General features: G+C 38.4%; 1 protein-coding gene across 7 annotated transcripts in view; it reads left to right on the top strand.

Annotated features, from left to right (window-relative positions):
• The window catches only part of DNM3 (dynamin 3), a 735,481-nt gene that overhangs the window by 673,542 nt on the left and 44,323 nt on the right, over positions 1-17,616 (top strand). The gene's annotated exons all lie outside the window — the stretch shown is intronic.

Here is a 17,616-nt window from a genome sequence, read left to right as displayed (position 1 = left end):
CTCTAGCCATCTGGTGACAAGATGTCAGAGCTTCAAAGGGGAAAATAATCAAGCTAACTCAAGCAACCCATTTTGGCATATCAAAACAAACCAATAAGCTAGGATACAGTAAGCAAACAGAAATAAACTAATACAATAACTTATAGATGACTCGGAGACAACAGTCAATATCAAGTCACATATAGAAACAGACCATGATTGCCTCAGCAAGCTCTCATAACAAAGAATCAAGGGATCTTCTGGATGAAGGTGTCTTCCTGGAATTACCGGATGCAGAAATCAAAAGATTAATATGCAGAACTCTTCAAGACATCAGGAACGAGATTAGGAAAGAGATCAGATAATATGCAGAACAAGTCAAGGAACACACAGAAAAAGTACTTGAAGAAATTAAAAAGGTTATTCAAGAACATAATGAAAAATTTAATAAGCTGCAAGAATCCGTAGAGAGACAGCAATCAGAAATTCAGAAGATTAACAATAAAATTAGAGAATTAGACAACTCAGTAGAAAGTCAGAGGAGTAGAATTGACCAAGTGGAAGGCAGAACTAGTGAACTTGAAGATAACGCACTTGGCACCAATATATTTGACAAAAAATCAGATAAAAAAAATTTTTTTAAATGAAGAAACCTTAAGAATCATGTGGGAGTCTATCAAGAGAAATAACTTACGAGTGATTGGAGTACCAGAACACGGAGGGACAACAGAAAATACAGAGAGAATTGTTAAAGATTTGTTGGTAGAAAACTTCCCTGGTATCATGAAAGATTAGAAGATATCTATCCAAGATGCTCATCAAACTCCATATAAGGTAGATTTTAAAAAAATCACCAAGCCATATTATAATCAAACTTACCAAAACCAAAGATAAAGAGAGAATTTTAAGAGCAGCTAGGGATAAACGAAAAGTCACCTAAAAAGGAGAGTCAATAAAAATAAGCTTGGACTACTTAGCAGAAACCATGCAGGCAAGGAGGCAATGGGATGACTTATATAAAGAACTGAAGGAAAACAAATTGCCAGCCAAGACTCATATATCCAGCAAAACTGTCTCTCAAACATGAAGGTGAAATTGGGACATTTGTGGATAAACAGAATTTTAGAGGGATTCATAAAAACCAAACCAAAACTACAAGAAATACAAAAGGGAGTTATCTGGTTAGAAGATCAACAACATCAGATATCAACCCATGACTAGAACACTGGACAAAGCAATCGGAGGTCAACCCAGACAGGGAAATCACAAAAATAAGATTTAAAAAAAAATGCTCAAAACAAGGAAACAGCAATGTTATTATGTAAAAGAAGACAACATTAAAATAATAAAGAGAGACTAAGAAATGTAGTCATAGATCTTTCATATGGAGAGAATGACAAGGTGATATAAAGAAAGAAAAGTTAGGTGTAAACTTAGAAAAATAGGGGTAAATATTAAAGTAACCACAAAGGGGAATAACAATCCTACGCATCAAAATAAAATAAAAATTAGCGACTCAGCAGATACAAAATCAACAACAACAAATAAGAGACAATATATAAAGATAAACTACTCAGCACAAAAAAATTAAGTGGGAAAAAGAAACTGTCAACAATACACAAAAAAAGACATCAAAATGATAGCACTAAACTCATACCTATCTGTAATTACACTGAATATAAATGGACTAAGTGCACCAATAAAGAGACAGAGAGTGGCAGAATGGATTAAAAAAACACTATCTGTCTATATGCTGCCTACAAGAGACACACCTTAGAGACACAAACAAACTAAAACCCAAAGGATGGAAAAAAATATATCAAGCGAACAACAATCAAAAAAGAACAGGAGTGACAATATTAATTTCCAACAAAATAGACAGTTAAAGTTAAATATGCCACATAGGACAAGGAGGGACACTATATAATGATTAAAGGGACAATATACCAAGAAGATATAACCATATTAAATATTTATGCACCCAATGACAGGGCTGCAAGAGACATAAAACAAACTCTAATAGTATGGAAAAGCAAGATAGAGAGCACCAAAATAATAGTAGGAGACTTCAACACACCATTTTCTGCAAAGGATAGAACATCCAGAAAGAAGCTCAAAAAGACATGGAAGATCTAAATGGCACAAATCAACCAACTTGGTCTCATAGACATGTACAGAACGCTCCACCCAACAGCAGCCAAGTATACTTTCTTTTCTAGTGTACATGGAACATTCTCTAGAGTAGACCACATATTAGGTCATAAAGCAAGCCTTAGCAGAATCCAAAACATCAAAATATTACAAAGCATCTTCTCTGACCATAAGACCATAAAAGTAGAAATCAACAATAGAAAAACCAGGGAAAAGAAATCAAACACTTGGAAACTGAACAACACCCTGCTCAAAAAGGACTGGGCTATAGAAGACATTAGGATGGAATAAAGAAATTCATAGAATCTAATGAGAATGAAAACACTTCCTATCAGAACCTTTGGAATACAGCAAAAGTGGTACTCGGAGGTCAATTTATATCAATAAAAAAGTATAAAAAAAAAAAAAGTATAGGCCAAAGTCAGTTAAATGGGGAAAAGACAGTCTGTTTAACAAATGGTGCTGGCATAACTGGATATCTACCTGCAAAAAATGAAACAAGACCCATACCTCACATCATGCACAAAAACAAACTCAAAATGGATCAAAGACCTAAATATAAAATCTAAAATGATAAAGATCATAGAAAAAAAATAGGGACAATGCTAGGAGCCGTAGTACGTGGCATAAGCAGCATACAAAACATCACTAACAATGCAGAGGAAAAACTAGATAAGTGGGAGCTCCTAAAAATCAAACACCTATGCTCACCCAAAGACTTCACCAAAAGAATTAAAAAGATTACCTACAGACTGGGAAAAAGTTTTTACCTATAACATTTCCGATCAGCGTTTGATCTCTAAAATCTACATGATACTGCAAAAACTCAACTACAAAAAGACAAATAGCCCAATTAAAAAACGGGCTAAGGATATGAACAGTCACTTCACTAAACAGATTCATGAGGAAATGCTCACGATCATTAGCCATTAGAGAAATACAAATCAAAACTACGATGAGATTCCATCTTACTCCAACAAGGCTGGCATTAATCCAAAAAACACAAAATAATAAATATTGGAGAGGTTGTGGAGAGACTGGAACACTTATACACTGCTGGTGGGAATGTAAAATGGTACAACCACTTTGGAAATCGATTTGGCACTGCCTAAAATACTAGAAATAGAATTACCATACGATCTAGCAATCCCACTCCTTGGAACATATCCTAGAGAATTAAGAGCCTTTACATGAACAGATATATATACACCCATGTTCACTGCAGCACTGTTTACAATATCAAAAAGATAGAAGCAACCAAGGTGCCCATCGACGGATGAATGGATAAATAAATTATGGTATATTCACACAATGGAATACTATGCATCGATAAAGAACAGTGATGAATCTGTGAAACATTTCATAACATGGAGGAATCTGGAAGGCATTATGCTGAGTGAAATTAGTCAGTTGCAAAAGAACAAATATTGTATAAGACCACTAATATAATAACTGGAGAAATGGTTTAAACGTAGAAGAAAATATTCTTTGATGATTACAAGAGGAGGGAGTTAGGGAGGGAGAGGGGTTTTCACTGGTTAGATAGTGGATAGGAATTATTTTGGGTGAAGGGAAGGACAACACATAATACAGGCGAGGTCAGAACAGCTGGGCTAAACTAAAAGCAAAGAAGTTTCCTGAATAAACTGAATGCTTTGCAGGCCAGCATAGAAGGGTCAGGGGTTTGGGAACCATGGTTTCAGGGGACATCTAAGTCAATTGGCATAATAAAATCTATTAAGAAAACATTCTGCATCCCATTTTGGAGAGTGGCTTCTGGGGTCTTAAATGCTAGCAAGTGGCCATCTAAGATGCATCAGTGGGTCTCAAGCCACCTGGAGCAAAGGAGAATGAAGAACACCAAAGACACAAGGTAATTATGAGCCCAAGAGACAGAAAGGACCACATAAACCAGAGACTGCATTGGCCCAAGACCAGAAGATCTAGATGGTGTATGGCTACAACCAATGACTCCCCTGACAGGGAGCACAACAGAGAGCCCCTGAGGGAATGGTAGAGCAGTGGGATGCAGACCCCAAATTCTCGTAAAGAGACCAGACTTAATGGTCTGACTGAGATTAGAAGGACCCTGGAGGTTATGGTCCCCAAACCTTCTGTTAGCCCAAGACAGGAGCCATTCCCAAAGCCAACTCTTCAGACAGGGATTGGACTGGACTATGGGATAGAAAATGATACTGGTGAAGAGTGAGACTGTGTTGGCATCCCCTGTCTGGAGGGGAGATGAGAGAGCAGAGGGGGTCAGAAGCTGGCTGAATGGACATGAAAATAGAGTCGAGGGAAGGAGTGTGCTGTCTCATAAGGGGGAGAGCAATTAGGAGTATATAGCGAGGTGTGTATAAATTTTTGTGTGAGAGACTGACTTGATCTGTAAACTTTCACTTAAAGCACAATAAAAATTTTAAAAAAGAAAAAAATATCGTTACCATCAAGCCAATTCCGACTCATAGCAACCCTATAGGACAGACTGCGTATCTTTCCCCCAGGGTTAAAACTGCCAACTTTTCAGTTAGCAGATGAGTGCTAAACCACTGTGCCACCAAGGCTCCTTATAAAATGCATAAGTTGCTATTACTATCCTGTCTTACAGTCGTAGAATCTAAGGCCTAGAGGGGCTAAGTGACTTCTGAACGTTAACTTCAGTAAAGTCACAAAGTGACAGCCAAGATATAAATATGGGTCGTCTGATCTCATAGTTCATACTTGTCTTAGTTATCTAGTGCTGCTATATCAGTAATACCACAAGTAGGTGGCTTTAACCCACTTTATTTTCTCACAGTTTAAGAAGCTAGAAGTCTGAATTCAGAGTGCCAGCTCTAGGAGAAGGCTTTCCCTCTCTGTCGGCTCTGGAGGAAGGTCCTTGTCTCTTGTGAGCTTCTGCTCCTGGGCGATTTTCTTGTGGCTTGGCATCTCTCTTCCCCCATCTCTGCTTTCCCTTGCTTGTTTAGTCTCTTTTATATCTCAAAGAAGATTGACTCAAAACACATCCTACACTAATCCTGCCTCATTAACATAAAAAAGACAGCACATTCCTAACTGGGCTTATACCCCCAGGCATGGAAGTTAGGACGGACAATACATATTTTTGGGAGACACAGTGCAAGTCCATAACATTACTCCTGAATGTTATTCTAAATTGTTGCTCAAAGTAAATGACTTGAGCATTTGGGGTAATCCACCGAAGTCAGGTAGATTTTTTTTTAACTTATTTTTAAAGAATGCTACAAATGTAGGTTTGATCCAGCTGTTTTCAGTAACTGATTTGGCAATTCTCCTACAGACTTTGTGTACTATATTGTTTGTAGTAATATGAAAAATATAATTAAATTTGAAAAGAGTTAAATTGGGATGGTAAGAATTACCATCTAGGATTATTTCATTTATTTTAATTCTTTTTGGATTTTAATCAAGTGTACAACCTTGAAGTAGTGTGAGGCTACCTAAAATCATGTGTGTTCTGTAATCACCAAACCAAAACCCATTGCCGTTGAGTCATTTCCAACCCACAGTGACCCTATAGGTCAGGTTAGAGCTGTCCCATAGGGTTTCTAAGAAGCACCTGTTGGATTTGAACCGCCGACCTTCTGGTTAGCAGCTGAACTCTTAACCACTATGCCACCAGGATTTCCATTCTATAATTAAAAACCCCAGTGCCCTCGAGTCGAATCCGACTCATAGAATTAGCCCTCTAAAAATCAGTATCATGACCTTTCTATTTTATACATATTTCCGGATGTAGGTGATTGAGGAATATTGCTAGAAAGTGTACTGAATTAGACAGATAATGTTGTCACAGTCACATTTTGATTCATTTGGCTGCCTTTATAGTGTGAAGAGAGATTTCAAAGGCAAGTGATTCTATCACATTTTTCATTTAACTAAACTTCTTTAATTCAGAAATCATTACATCTGTTTTAATTTGAAAGCATTAATATGGATTGCATAGACATAACCAATTGGCAGAAGGAAAATCCTGGTGTTCACTAACAATAACATTTTCAGGAATTTTGAAGCCATTTTGTAGAAATTATGAATGCATGCACTGATAGGTTTTCTTAGCAACATTTACATCTTTAATCTAAAGTTACCTTAGTACTCTCTCAAGGGACATCTTCATCCACTAATAAATCATTATTGGAGTAAAGTTTGTTAGGAGATATAGTCTGATTCCTGCTCCTAAACTTCGTTTTAAAAAACATTCTAGGTGAAGAAAGTTTTTAAAGATACCACATTAACTTTTTCTCTTATACACCAAGTGATACGAATTATCTCATAAACCATGAATTTTAAAATACAAATTTTTTAAAACAATAATTGCATCTTCCTATTAAATATACCTTAGAATAATTTTAACTTTTATTATAAATGTAGGTATAAATTGCTGACTTGTAAGTCATCTTTTTTCTCGGTTTTTGCAATTTTATGAGAAGTAGACAAAATTTGGTAGCCAAAACGAACCAGTTTTACGGTGAAGCAAAGGAAGTTTTGTTTTCTGTACTTTATGTCCTCCACATTGTCATGTAAGCAGAATACACACACATACACATACACACATGCTCACACCTACACACACACTCAATTTCGGAAGAGGAATGAAGAGAAGTAACAAGAAGAGAATATATCCCACACTCAATGGTTGTTACTCTTGGCATATAGATCTTTGTCCAGTTAATGTTATTCTCAATATCCTCAGATTCAGCTTCTTCCATCCATCTTACTTTCATCACCTTCGTGAATTTCTAACTTCTGAAAACTGAAAATTTGCCTAAATTGATACCAGTATTTGCCGAGGCAGAACTAGCTCTGTTTTTGGCAAATTTGGAAGTAGTTTTCCAAACCTGAGTCACGGAGTTCAGTGCTGTTGCCAGGTAGGTTATATTTTTGAATGTTGGAGATAAGATTCACAGCAGCCTAACCAGGCAACTTTCTTCTGATTTTACTTTCATCTCTCCTATTGACAGATTTTTTTTTTTAATCTGTATGGTAAGGCCATTGGGCAATGGAATGTTTGACAAAGATGTACTCACTAACTCATGTGAAGGGATGGCTGAAAAAGTTATCTTGAGGTCTTTGGGGAGTGCTGCCATCAAATCCAGATGATGGCTTTATCAACTACGGTGTTCACTAGACCTCAGGGAAATCTAAAACCCTTGACTATGACTGTTTCTTTAAAAGTTTTTTTTTTCCTAAGCTCTTGAGAGAAATAATGCTTCTCCCCACAGAGTTTCATGATTGTGTGTTTTTTTTAATTCATTGCATTCATTTGTTTGGGGTTTTACTAAGACAGCTACAACTAGAGAAGTTTTTGCACACAAAGCAAGTGAAATTTAAAAGAAAAATTATAAAGAAACCGTGTAAATTGTTCGTGTAGAGCATTTATTGTTTGGATGAAAGGTTATCTCATGGTAAGCAAGCTCAGTATATAAAGATAGAGATTTTCCAAATATAAATACTCATCAGTTTAGGAAGAATTCTCAGTAAGATTGTTTAAATAGCAATATTCAGTAATGCGTTTAAAATACTTAGTATATGAATATTTCATATTCAGGACTTACGTAAGGAAGAATGAATCAAGGCTGCTGAGCACTTATCCTGTTGTTTACCATGTAGCTTATCGGCTAGGACCTTCTATGCTGCTGGCATACCTGAACTTGTTGTCTGCTTTCTCTAGTGCTTTGTTAATTTGACCATGATGCATCTATACTCCTCCATTTAAATGTTTTTGAAGAAGAAAACTGGCTGACATTTTGGTTCACAATATTTATGATTTTTTCTTTCATATCTTTGTCCATTTTTATATTTTTATAACATGACCCAGTTCTTCATTGCGTAGGTTTTAAAACCCCTTCATACACTAACCCTGAAAGGAACGAGCTTTAAGAAAGTCTACTGAACAAATCATATGATGGATGTAATAATTTAAAATTTCTTTGTAGCTATTCATTTTTAGGTAATGAAATTGGCATTCCCAGAACACAGATTACTTACTGTCTTGCAAGCTTGGTCATTTTTTTCCCTAATCTTCAGGTGTTTTCTTACAAATGAAACCACTGGGATTTTTCTTGTGACTGTAATCTCTGATGGAAACCCAGGTGGCACAGTGGTTAAGAGTTTGGCTGCTAACCAAAACGTCAGCAGTTTGAATTCACCAGGCACTCCTTGGAAACCCTATGGGGCAGGTCTACTCTGTCCTGTAGGGTAGCTATGAGTCAGAATCGACTCAAGGGCAGTGGGTTTTGTTTGGTTTTGTAATATCTGCTTACTTGAGTTTATAAAAATTTGTGATGATGGCGATGTTACAAAATTAGCAGCAAAAGAATTACTTCCGAATCAAAGAAGAGTCTCCATCGTGATCAACACCATGAATTATTTTGTGTCTATAAGGCACGTGTCATCTGAGCATATTTGTCATCCTAGCTGCATTTGGAAACACAGGTTTCATCTCAGGGTCTTTGCACATCACTCTTCCTGGTAGGCTGTGCATCAAGCCCACCCAAACGAGAATGGAGGAGAGGCAATATTATGCAGTAGTTGAGAGAGTACATTCTGGAATCAAAATGCCTGAATTGAATCTCTGCTCTACCAGCTATTAACTAAGTGACTTTAGGCAAGTGAGTTAACTCCTCTGTTACTCAGGCTCCTCACCTGCAAAGTAGGAATCATAATAATCATACCTACTTCATACTGTTGTAGGATTAAGTGGGTCTTAGTATATGTAAATCCTTTTGAAAACTCTCTGACATTTAACTGTCATTAAGTTTTTTTTCTCACAATAACTTCCAATGCAGAGATGTCTTCATGTGGTAGAAGTTGCTCTCCCAATTTTCTTGAAGGAAAAAAGAAAAATATAGCCCACTGACCAGATTATGTATTAATATGCTAAGAACGTATCATTGTAGTAATGGTATCCCCTGAGAATCAACTAAGCATCTTTTTTAATCCTATAGCTTTCACCTTATTGTTATATCAAGTATAGATTTGCCACCAACCATTATGGTCCCTGCCTTCAAGACACTTTCATTTTGGGGAGGGAAATTCTATTCACATACCTAGCTATGTTGCAAGGCGAAGGGTGAGAAGTCTAAGCAAAGTGCACATGGGCAAAGAGAAGAGAATGTTACGTTTTAGCTGTGGCAATCCAAGGTACGTTACATTTGCATTAAGCCATGAAAGATGAATAATATTTAAGTGTTTTATTCACTTGGATTCTTCAGGATATAGGTAAAAGAAATTAAATTCCAACTTACTCCACTTAAAAAAAAAAAAAAAAAGAAAGACATTTGCTGCCGCATTTAACTGCACAACCCAGAAGTAGATCTGTCTCAACCGGATACAGGCACTCAAACAACTGCTTCAAAAATCTGTCTCTATTTATGTCTCAGCTATGCTCTTCTCTGCATTGGCTCCTTCCTCAGGCAGGTTCAGGCTCCTTTCCATTCTTAGGCAGGCTCGCCTATCAGGCTTACTTAACAAGTTTTCATTCCTAGCTGAAAGAGATGTCTCTTTCCTGATAGTTCTGACAAAAGTGCTTTGATTGGTTTTGCTTGGTCGCATGCCATCCCGTCACCATGGAGGCCGGGAGGACTGGAGTGTAGAGTGGACTGGCCAGACCAACTAAACTAACCTGTCGCCAGGGAGTTGAGCAGCCCCACTGTAAGCACCAGGACCCAGAGTAGGAAGGGCCCAAGCCCACTGCCATCAAGTGGATCCCGGCTCATAGACACCCTGTGGGACAGAGCATAATGGCCCCGTAGGGTTTCCAAGGTTGTAAATCTTCACAGAAGCGGACTGCCCCATATTTCTCCTGAGGAGAAGCTGGTGGGTTCAAACCATGACCTTTCGTTTAGCAGCTGGGCACTTAATCACTGCACCACCAGGGCTCCCCAAATTTATATTTGATCTAGAAGAGGGGTAGCAAGACCTCGTGGCTGAATAGAGGGGATGAAGGTGGATTAATTTTTTATTCCTCCATCCGTCTGTCTTAAAGAATGCTGTGACATGAAGGGTACATGGTTAGAGTGAGCCACGTAAACCCCATCATAGCCCTCACTGATCCTGCTTCTCTCATTGCCCACAGCACCTGCAGACCCCACTGGGCAACGTAGCGTCAGTTAGAAGTTATCGTCTTATACTCTGTCATAGGACGACGGCTTGTATGTTCACCCTCATTTTACCTCTTACCATTTTCTAGAGATTTCCTGTTTGAAAATACTCAGCTCCTGTTTTGCGGTTCCAAAGAGATGTTTTATTCACTAAAAAAGAAATTTAAGGAAATGTTTATCAATGGATTCTAATTTTAGTTCTTTTTGGGAAAAGGATTTTCTGTGTGACAAAGGTGAATTTTAAACAAACACAGACATATCTTTGATAATCAACAGTTTAAAATAATTTTGTTCCTTTGAAAATTACTAATATTATCTAAAAAACCAAAAATAATGGTGAGGTGAGTGGTTCTTTTTAAAGAACCCATTTAAATTGCTCCTGTGGAGACCATTTATTATCTGGAGAAAAAGTTTGTTTCATTGTAAGCAAACTCAGTATATATATTTTCCTCTGTGTAAGATTATTTGAATAACAATATTTGATCATGTGTTTAAAATATTTAATATATGAATTTTCATGTTTCAATTCATCTGTTATATAAAGCAAGACAGATCTTTAGATAGATTATAAACCATATTAGAATTATTATAACTTCTATTAAGAGAAACTAAGAACAGGGTTTATAAGTTTTCATATTTGTCTAAGAATCCTCATATCCATATATTTTTATAGTCGCAGATAAAAGCAATTGTTTCAATGCATCTTAAATGCAAATGTAATGACTGTCAGTCATGTGAGGCAGTCCCTCCTTATTCCTTTAAATTCCAGTCATTCATTGCTATCATCATCCAAGTTATTTATTAGGGACTCAGACACAAGTATTAGCAGCACACAGAAATAAACACTCCACCAGGCAGCTATTGGGCTGAACCAGAGTTAAAAAAAAAAAAGGTACAGGGCTACATCAAAATTAAAATAGTTTTTTTTTTAAACAATAGCTTTAAAATCCTAAAGGATTTTATTGTATAGCTGTTTAATTTTGCATTAATTTTACATGGTTTCAAAATATTTATTATGATACTATAAAGAGGAAAAGAGAATAAAAGCAATAGGGAAAATAAAAAGACAATAATAGGTAAAGGAGGAGAGACAAGGGAGAATAAAAATGAAAATAACATGAGCAAACAAAGCTGGGTCCTGCCTGTTAACTTAGCGGCTATCCAGGCTGACCCAACCGAAGTAGGCTCAGTGTTTTCTCCTGCATTTTGGATGTTTCTTGCAGATTGGAGATTCAAATTGATATCCCCTTTGCCACCCAGCATTTTTGGCTATAATCACAGTTCAAATACGTAGACATCCTCAATCAGATTCATCAAACTCTTTATATCTTTCAGCATGCAACCCTGGTTGTAGATAGTTATATATACTGCCCAGGCAGAGAAGCAACCCTTCTGAGACCTCAGTTCTAGGAGTCCAAGAGATGAATCGCATTTACTGTACAGTAACACCCTGGGTATCTGCAGCTCAGTCCCTCAGGTTCCCTCTGAAACAAAAACCCAATCTCAGGCATAACTAAAAATGGTCTGGGTTGGGTTTTTTTCTTAATTCCACATGTTTATTAAGACCCTTGGGAACCCAAGTGGCGTACTGGTTAAGAGCTACGGCTGCTAATCAAAAGATTGGCAGTTGGAATCCACCAGGCACCCCTTGGAAACCCTATGGAGCAGTTCCACTCTGTTCAATAGGGTCACTATCAGTTGGAATCAACTTGATGGCAATGGGTTTGGTTTATGTGTCGGGTGGTTTCCTCTCAATTACTAACCGAAAGTCTAGCAGTTCAAATCCACCCAGCAGCACTGTGGAAGAAAAGCCTGTCAGGTTGTTAGGTGCCATGGAGCTGATTCCAGCTCATAGCAACCCTATGTACAACAGAACGAAACACTGCCCAGTCCTGCCCCATCCTCTCAGTCGTTGTTGTGCTTGAACCTATCATTGCAGCCACTCTGTCAGTCCATCTCATTGAGGGTCTTTTTCTTTTTCATTGACCCTCTACTTTACCAAGCATGATATCCTTCTCCAGCGACTGGTCCCTCCTGATAACATGTCCAAAGTTTGTGAGACAAAGTCTCGCCCTCCTCTCTTCTAAGAAGCCTTCTGGCTGTACTGCTTCCAAGACAGATTTGCTTGCTCTTCTGGCAGTCCGTGGTATAAGATTACAGCCATTCTTCTCCTGTCTGGAGGGGGGATGGGAGGGCAGAGGAGGCCAGAAGCTACCCAATGGACACGAGGAGAGAGAGTGGAGGGAAGAACTGTGCTGTCTCTTTGGAGGGGGAGCAGTTAGGAGTGTATGGCAAGGTGTATGTAAATTTTTGTATGAGAGACTGACCTGATTTTAAACTTTCACTTAAAGCACGATAAGAATTAATTAAAAAAAAAAAAAGAAAGAAAAAAGATTACAGCCATTGAAAACCCTATGGAGCACAGTTCTACTTTGAAACACCTGGAGTCACCATGAGTCAGAATCAACTCAAGGGCAACGGGTTTATATGGAGACCACTGGGCTGGCTACTGGGGATAAAACAATGTCATGTTCCCTCAGTTCCAGCCTTTGTCTTTGAAATCGCACCCAATTTTTAAGGTCTGTCCCAAAGGTTACCCTTCCATAAAGATTACCCCTGGGGTCCACCATGTCCTGAGCTCATTTAGCATATTCTTTGACCTGCTCAGTGGCTTTCCTCACACTTTTTATTTTCTTATTCTATGCCCTCCCTGCTTAAGTGTAAGCTCACAAGCAAAGCCTGTGTTTTTAGACTGCCTCTGTGTCTCTTACAGTCTGCCATAGATGCTAACTATGTATTCGTTGAATTAATTAGTGAAATACCTATCACAAAGAGCTAGACTACAGCCTGGTAGTTTATTACCTAACCCTTTTCTCAGCAGCGTCCTCAGGCATGTTTCTCACACAGTTTTTAACAAGTTTGGTTTCTACCTTCCTTGCCACTACACACTAGCTGGATTATTGGGAGTAGGGAAAGGTTTTCAGTGAAAACATTCTCGACAGTGTGGGGCTGAAAAGTTCAAAGCTGCGTTACCATAAAAAAAAAAAAAAATTCATAGTTAACAGTATTTTCATGACAATGACCTGATACATTATGGAGAAGTTAAATAATATTTGTCACTCTTGTTTAAGGCAGTGGAGAGCTGTGTAACAATAATAGAAAAAAAAATGCGCAAACCAAACCAAACCCATTGCTGTCAATTCTGACTCATAGTAGAACCGCCCCATAGGGTTTCCAAGGCTGTAAATGTTTATGGAAGCAGGCTACCACAACTTTCCCCTGTGGAGCGGCTGGTGGGTTTGAACCAAAGACCTTTTTGGTTAGTGGCGAGCGCTTAATTTTAACCACTGCACCACCAGGGGTAGGCATCAGCTGTCTAGAAAAATCACTTGTGTAGATCTATAGATTATTTTCCAGTGCTTCCCATTGGTAAATATAGATGCAGCGAACACTCCATTCACTCTGTATTATTTTATGTACATCATACTGTCAGGATACTTTGAATTTCAGTATTCTACTTTTAAGGAGTTAAAGTCACCAACCTTATTTAGAAAGTTTCAATGGTCCTCAAATAAGCCTAAGACATAATTAGATAAGAAATTTAAGGAAAGGAAGACACAAAACAAAGCACACGAAAAACAGACATCCCAGTCAAGCCCAGAACATCCGTAATGATGTTTCAAAGTATGGCGGGAATTATTTCTCATGCAGCTGTTTCATTCTCTTACCTGTTAAAGGTTTGAGGAGAAAGTCTTTAAATTTTGGAAAACAGCTCATTTCTTAAATATTGTGCAAAGAGTTTCATAAGAAAGAAAGTTATGATATTAATTTTTGGAAACAACCTCACCTTTATAAAGCTGGGTTGTTTATTTTTTATTGTTTAAATTTCATTAAAGTTATCAAAAGCTTGTTAGAAAAAAAAATGGCACTAGGAAAGTCTGTCCATTGTGTTTTCAGAAGAAAGCTGGTTTCTACAACATCATTCACATTTGTAAACAGCATCAATGAACCTGCACATAAAAGGTTAAATGTTTGCAGACCATTCTCTTTTGCCTCAAAGATCAGAGACAAATTACTATTTTTATTTTACATTCCCTTGATGAGGATAATGATAAACAGCTGTCACTTCAGAGCTTCGCCTGCAAAGAATCTTATTGCAATCCTGTAATTTAAACAAAGAAAAAATACATAGTCATCCGTGTTATACATACAGAAAAGAGCACTATAGGGAATCCGGTTAGAGCTGGAGGTGGGGAAAAGCCAGCATTTGCTCTCTGCAATTACTCAGTTAAAAGAAGAATTCCATCTACGTGCCTTTTTCCCCATTCATCTTAGACATTTCAGAAGGGTAAATTATTGCTTGTTTCTTTCTAAAGCCATCAAATTTGTATTCTGAATTCTGTGACTTCCCACCATGTCCATGGTGTCAGAGTAGTTACAACTTGTATGTGACCACATGTCTACTGTTGTCTTTGTGCCCTCCAGTCAATTCGGACTCGTAGCAGCCCTATAGGACAGAGGAGAACTCCCCCATGGGGTTTCCAAGCAGTGGCTGGTGGATTCAAGCTGCCAACCTTTTGGTTAGCAGCCTGGGCTCTTAGCCACTTCGACACTACTAGTATTTCTAAAACCCAAAGAGAATTTCAAATTGTTCCGTTGGTTGTTTTGGAAACGCCTCTTAGTTCTTCACAAATGTTGAGTGTTAGAACATTTGTTCTTCTTCACTCACTCTGACACTTTGCCTATTAGTTGTATCTGGTTTCAAACAGTGAAAGTCAGTGTTTTTGCATATTTTGATATGCAAAACAGTAAAGCAAGGCTAAATGTTCAGAATAGTGTGAAATGGGGAAATTTGATGTTTCTGTGTGGAAATGAAGGAGCCCAGGTGGCGCAACAGTTAAGCACTCAGCTGCTAACTGGAAGGTTGGCAATGTGAACCCAACCAGCAGCTCTGCTCTGCGGGGGAAGACTTGTTGATCTTCACCTGTAAAGACTGCAACCTAGCAAGCCCTATGGAGCAGTTCTGCTCTGTCACATGGGGTCACTACCAGTCGAAAATCAGCTCGAAGGAACCTGTCAACAACAACATGAAAATGTAGAGTGTGATTTAATTTACCTGGTTTTTCATATTTCTGGAAATTTATTTAATAAATACTATTTATTCTGCTCTGTTTTGACCCAAACATTTTTTTCGCAAATATCAGTACTTCATTGACATCTTTTTCCAAAAAGCTCTTTTTACATATATTATCTGTGAAACCTACTTGATATGAATTTTTCACTGTTTGATCATACTTCTTGTTTTTCACACCTAAGCAAAAGAAGAAATTGGTTTAAAATTGTACCCATCTTGTGTTTATTGAACACATGGGTTGAAATCTTAGCTCCTGGAGCCTCAGAGTCCTCTTCTGTAGGTTGACAACAACAATGGTACCCACTTCCTAACCTCATGGCAGGTATCTTCTGTGTAAAGTGCATAGCACAGTGCCTGGAACACAAGTAAGTGCTTGGTAAATGTTCCCAGGAGAGGTAATAGGTTGGAGGTAGTAGGTTGGTGCTGAAATTCCATCACCCGCATAACGCCAAATACTATAGCAAAACCCAAGTATGTTTTAGATCAAAGAGACAACTGAATCGTATTGTACTCATTATGGAGGTTTGTACTGCTTTATATAAAAGGTGTTTTCCTTAAAGGTGTGGGTCATCTTTTCTCCTTCATATATGTAATTTCATAATTATCTTATCATCCTTTTTATTATCAAGTAGGATCCTAGCCCATCAGCTTGGGGTTTCTCTACACTTTCATTGCTTCACCAAGTAGCCACTCCTAAACTAGGGACACTGAAATGCACTGGGCAGCTTCCTGGACTTGGGTTAGCTCTCCTGTAGTGTTCACTCCAGCTCCTCCCGTGCACCAAGCTCTGTGCTGGGTGCTGAGAAGGGACAGAGAAACAAGATCCCCAAGTCTAGCAGGGGACCCCAATATACTAATTGTTGCCATTGAGTTGATTCTGACTCCTAGCGACCCTATAGGACAGAGTAGAACTGCCCCATTGGGTTTCCAAAGACCAGCTGGTGGATTCAAACTGCTGACCTTTTGGTTAGCAGCCAAACGCTTAACCACTTCACCACCAGGACTCTGGATATGCCTAAGCTGGGTATTAAATAACAAAAGCGAGTGCAAGGCACAGGTGGAATATGGAGGGTCTGAGGGCTTCCAGGAGCTTTTCTAGAACAGGTGATAGGGACATAGGGCTTTGAAAGATGAAAGGTCTTCACAGGTAGGGAAAGGGTTGGTGGGAGGAGGGGATTCCAGGCAAGGCAAATAGCTTGCAGAAAACATGGAGTTGGAAAACAATCAAAAAAGCCTCATATATTGCTTGAATTGAAAATGTTTTGTGTTGCAATTTGTCATCTAAATCTTCATACTGTGTTGAGAGTCAAACACCCCTCTTAATCTTAGTCCATGAATATCCAGGCAGGAAGGAAAAGAAACTAACATTGACTGAGCACCCACAAGGCCCTCTGCTGGGTCATTCTGTATAGGTTATCTCATTTAGCTGCCACAGGTCTTCAGGCAGGTATTCCCATTTTAAAGCTGGGAAGCTGAGTCTCAGTCACATCAGGTAGCTGAAGCACGGCCACACAACCAGCACCTGAGAGAGCCTGAATTTGAACCTAAAGTTTTTACTTTCAAATACAGTGCCCATGAAATAGCACTGAAGTTACCGCTGATCCTTGGAATACAGGTGCAGTGTGGAGCACATGCACCCCAGAAAGAAGTTGAGAAGGGGATTGGTTTTTTCACTGCTGACCCTTCCTGTATCATTTTACCACTTCGTAGCCTTAGCTTTTTACCTATCTACCCCAGGTCCTCTTGTGCCTATATCACAGACTATCAATAAAAGTGAGAAGCTGTATCAGACTTGACTTAGTTCTTTCTTTCATTGACTAAAAAGATTATTTTCAAAGAAATGGTATGGGGCAACAGCTTTCATTTTTGAGCCCCCCAGTCCTCTGCTGTAGGAGCAGTACACGTCCTCAGAAATGCCCTCTGTCACTCTAAAGCATGGGCCATACTCCCAGGGATGGAAACTGACTATTGTTTTTTAGAGTGAGCTTGTATTGTTTTAATACATTTTTTAAAGTGTTAGATATTCCAGAGAGAGAGAGAGAAGGCTGTGTGAACGATGCTGTTGTTAATTTGGTGTTCTATAGTCTGCCTTTCACGTGTGCATGTTAATTCAGTGGGAGGGCTCTGCATTTGTAGACCCAGCTAGGCTATTTAGCACAGTGCTGTGCCTAGAACTGATTGGAGGATTGCAAAGCTGGCAGATCAAAGTATGTACATTTCCTAAGAAAAGTA

Source organism: Elephas maximus, chromosome 3 (assembly GCF_024166365.1).
Source record: "Elephas maximus indicus isolate mEleMax1 chromosome 3, mEleMax1 primary haplotype, whole genome shotgun sequence".
NCBI lineage: Eukaryota > Metazoa > Chordata > Mammalia > Proboscidea > Elephantidae > Elephas > Elephas maximus.
This window is presented reverse-complemented; position numbering and strand designations above follow the sequence as displayed.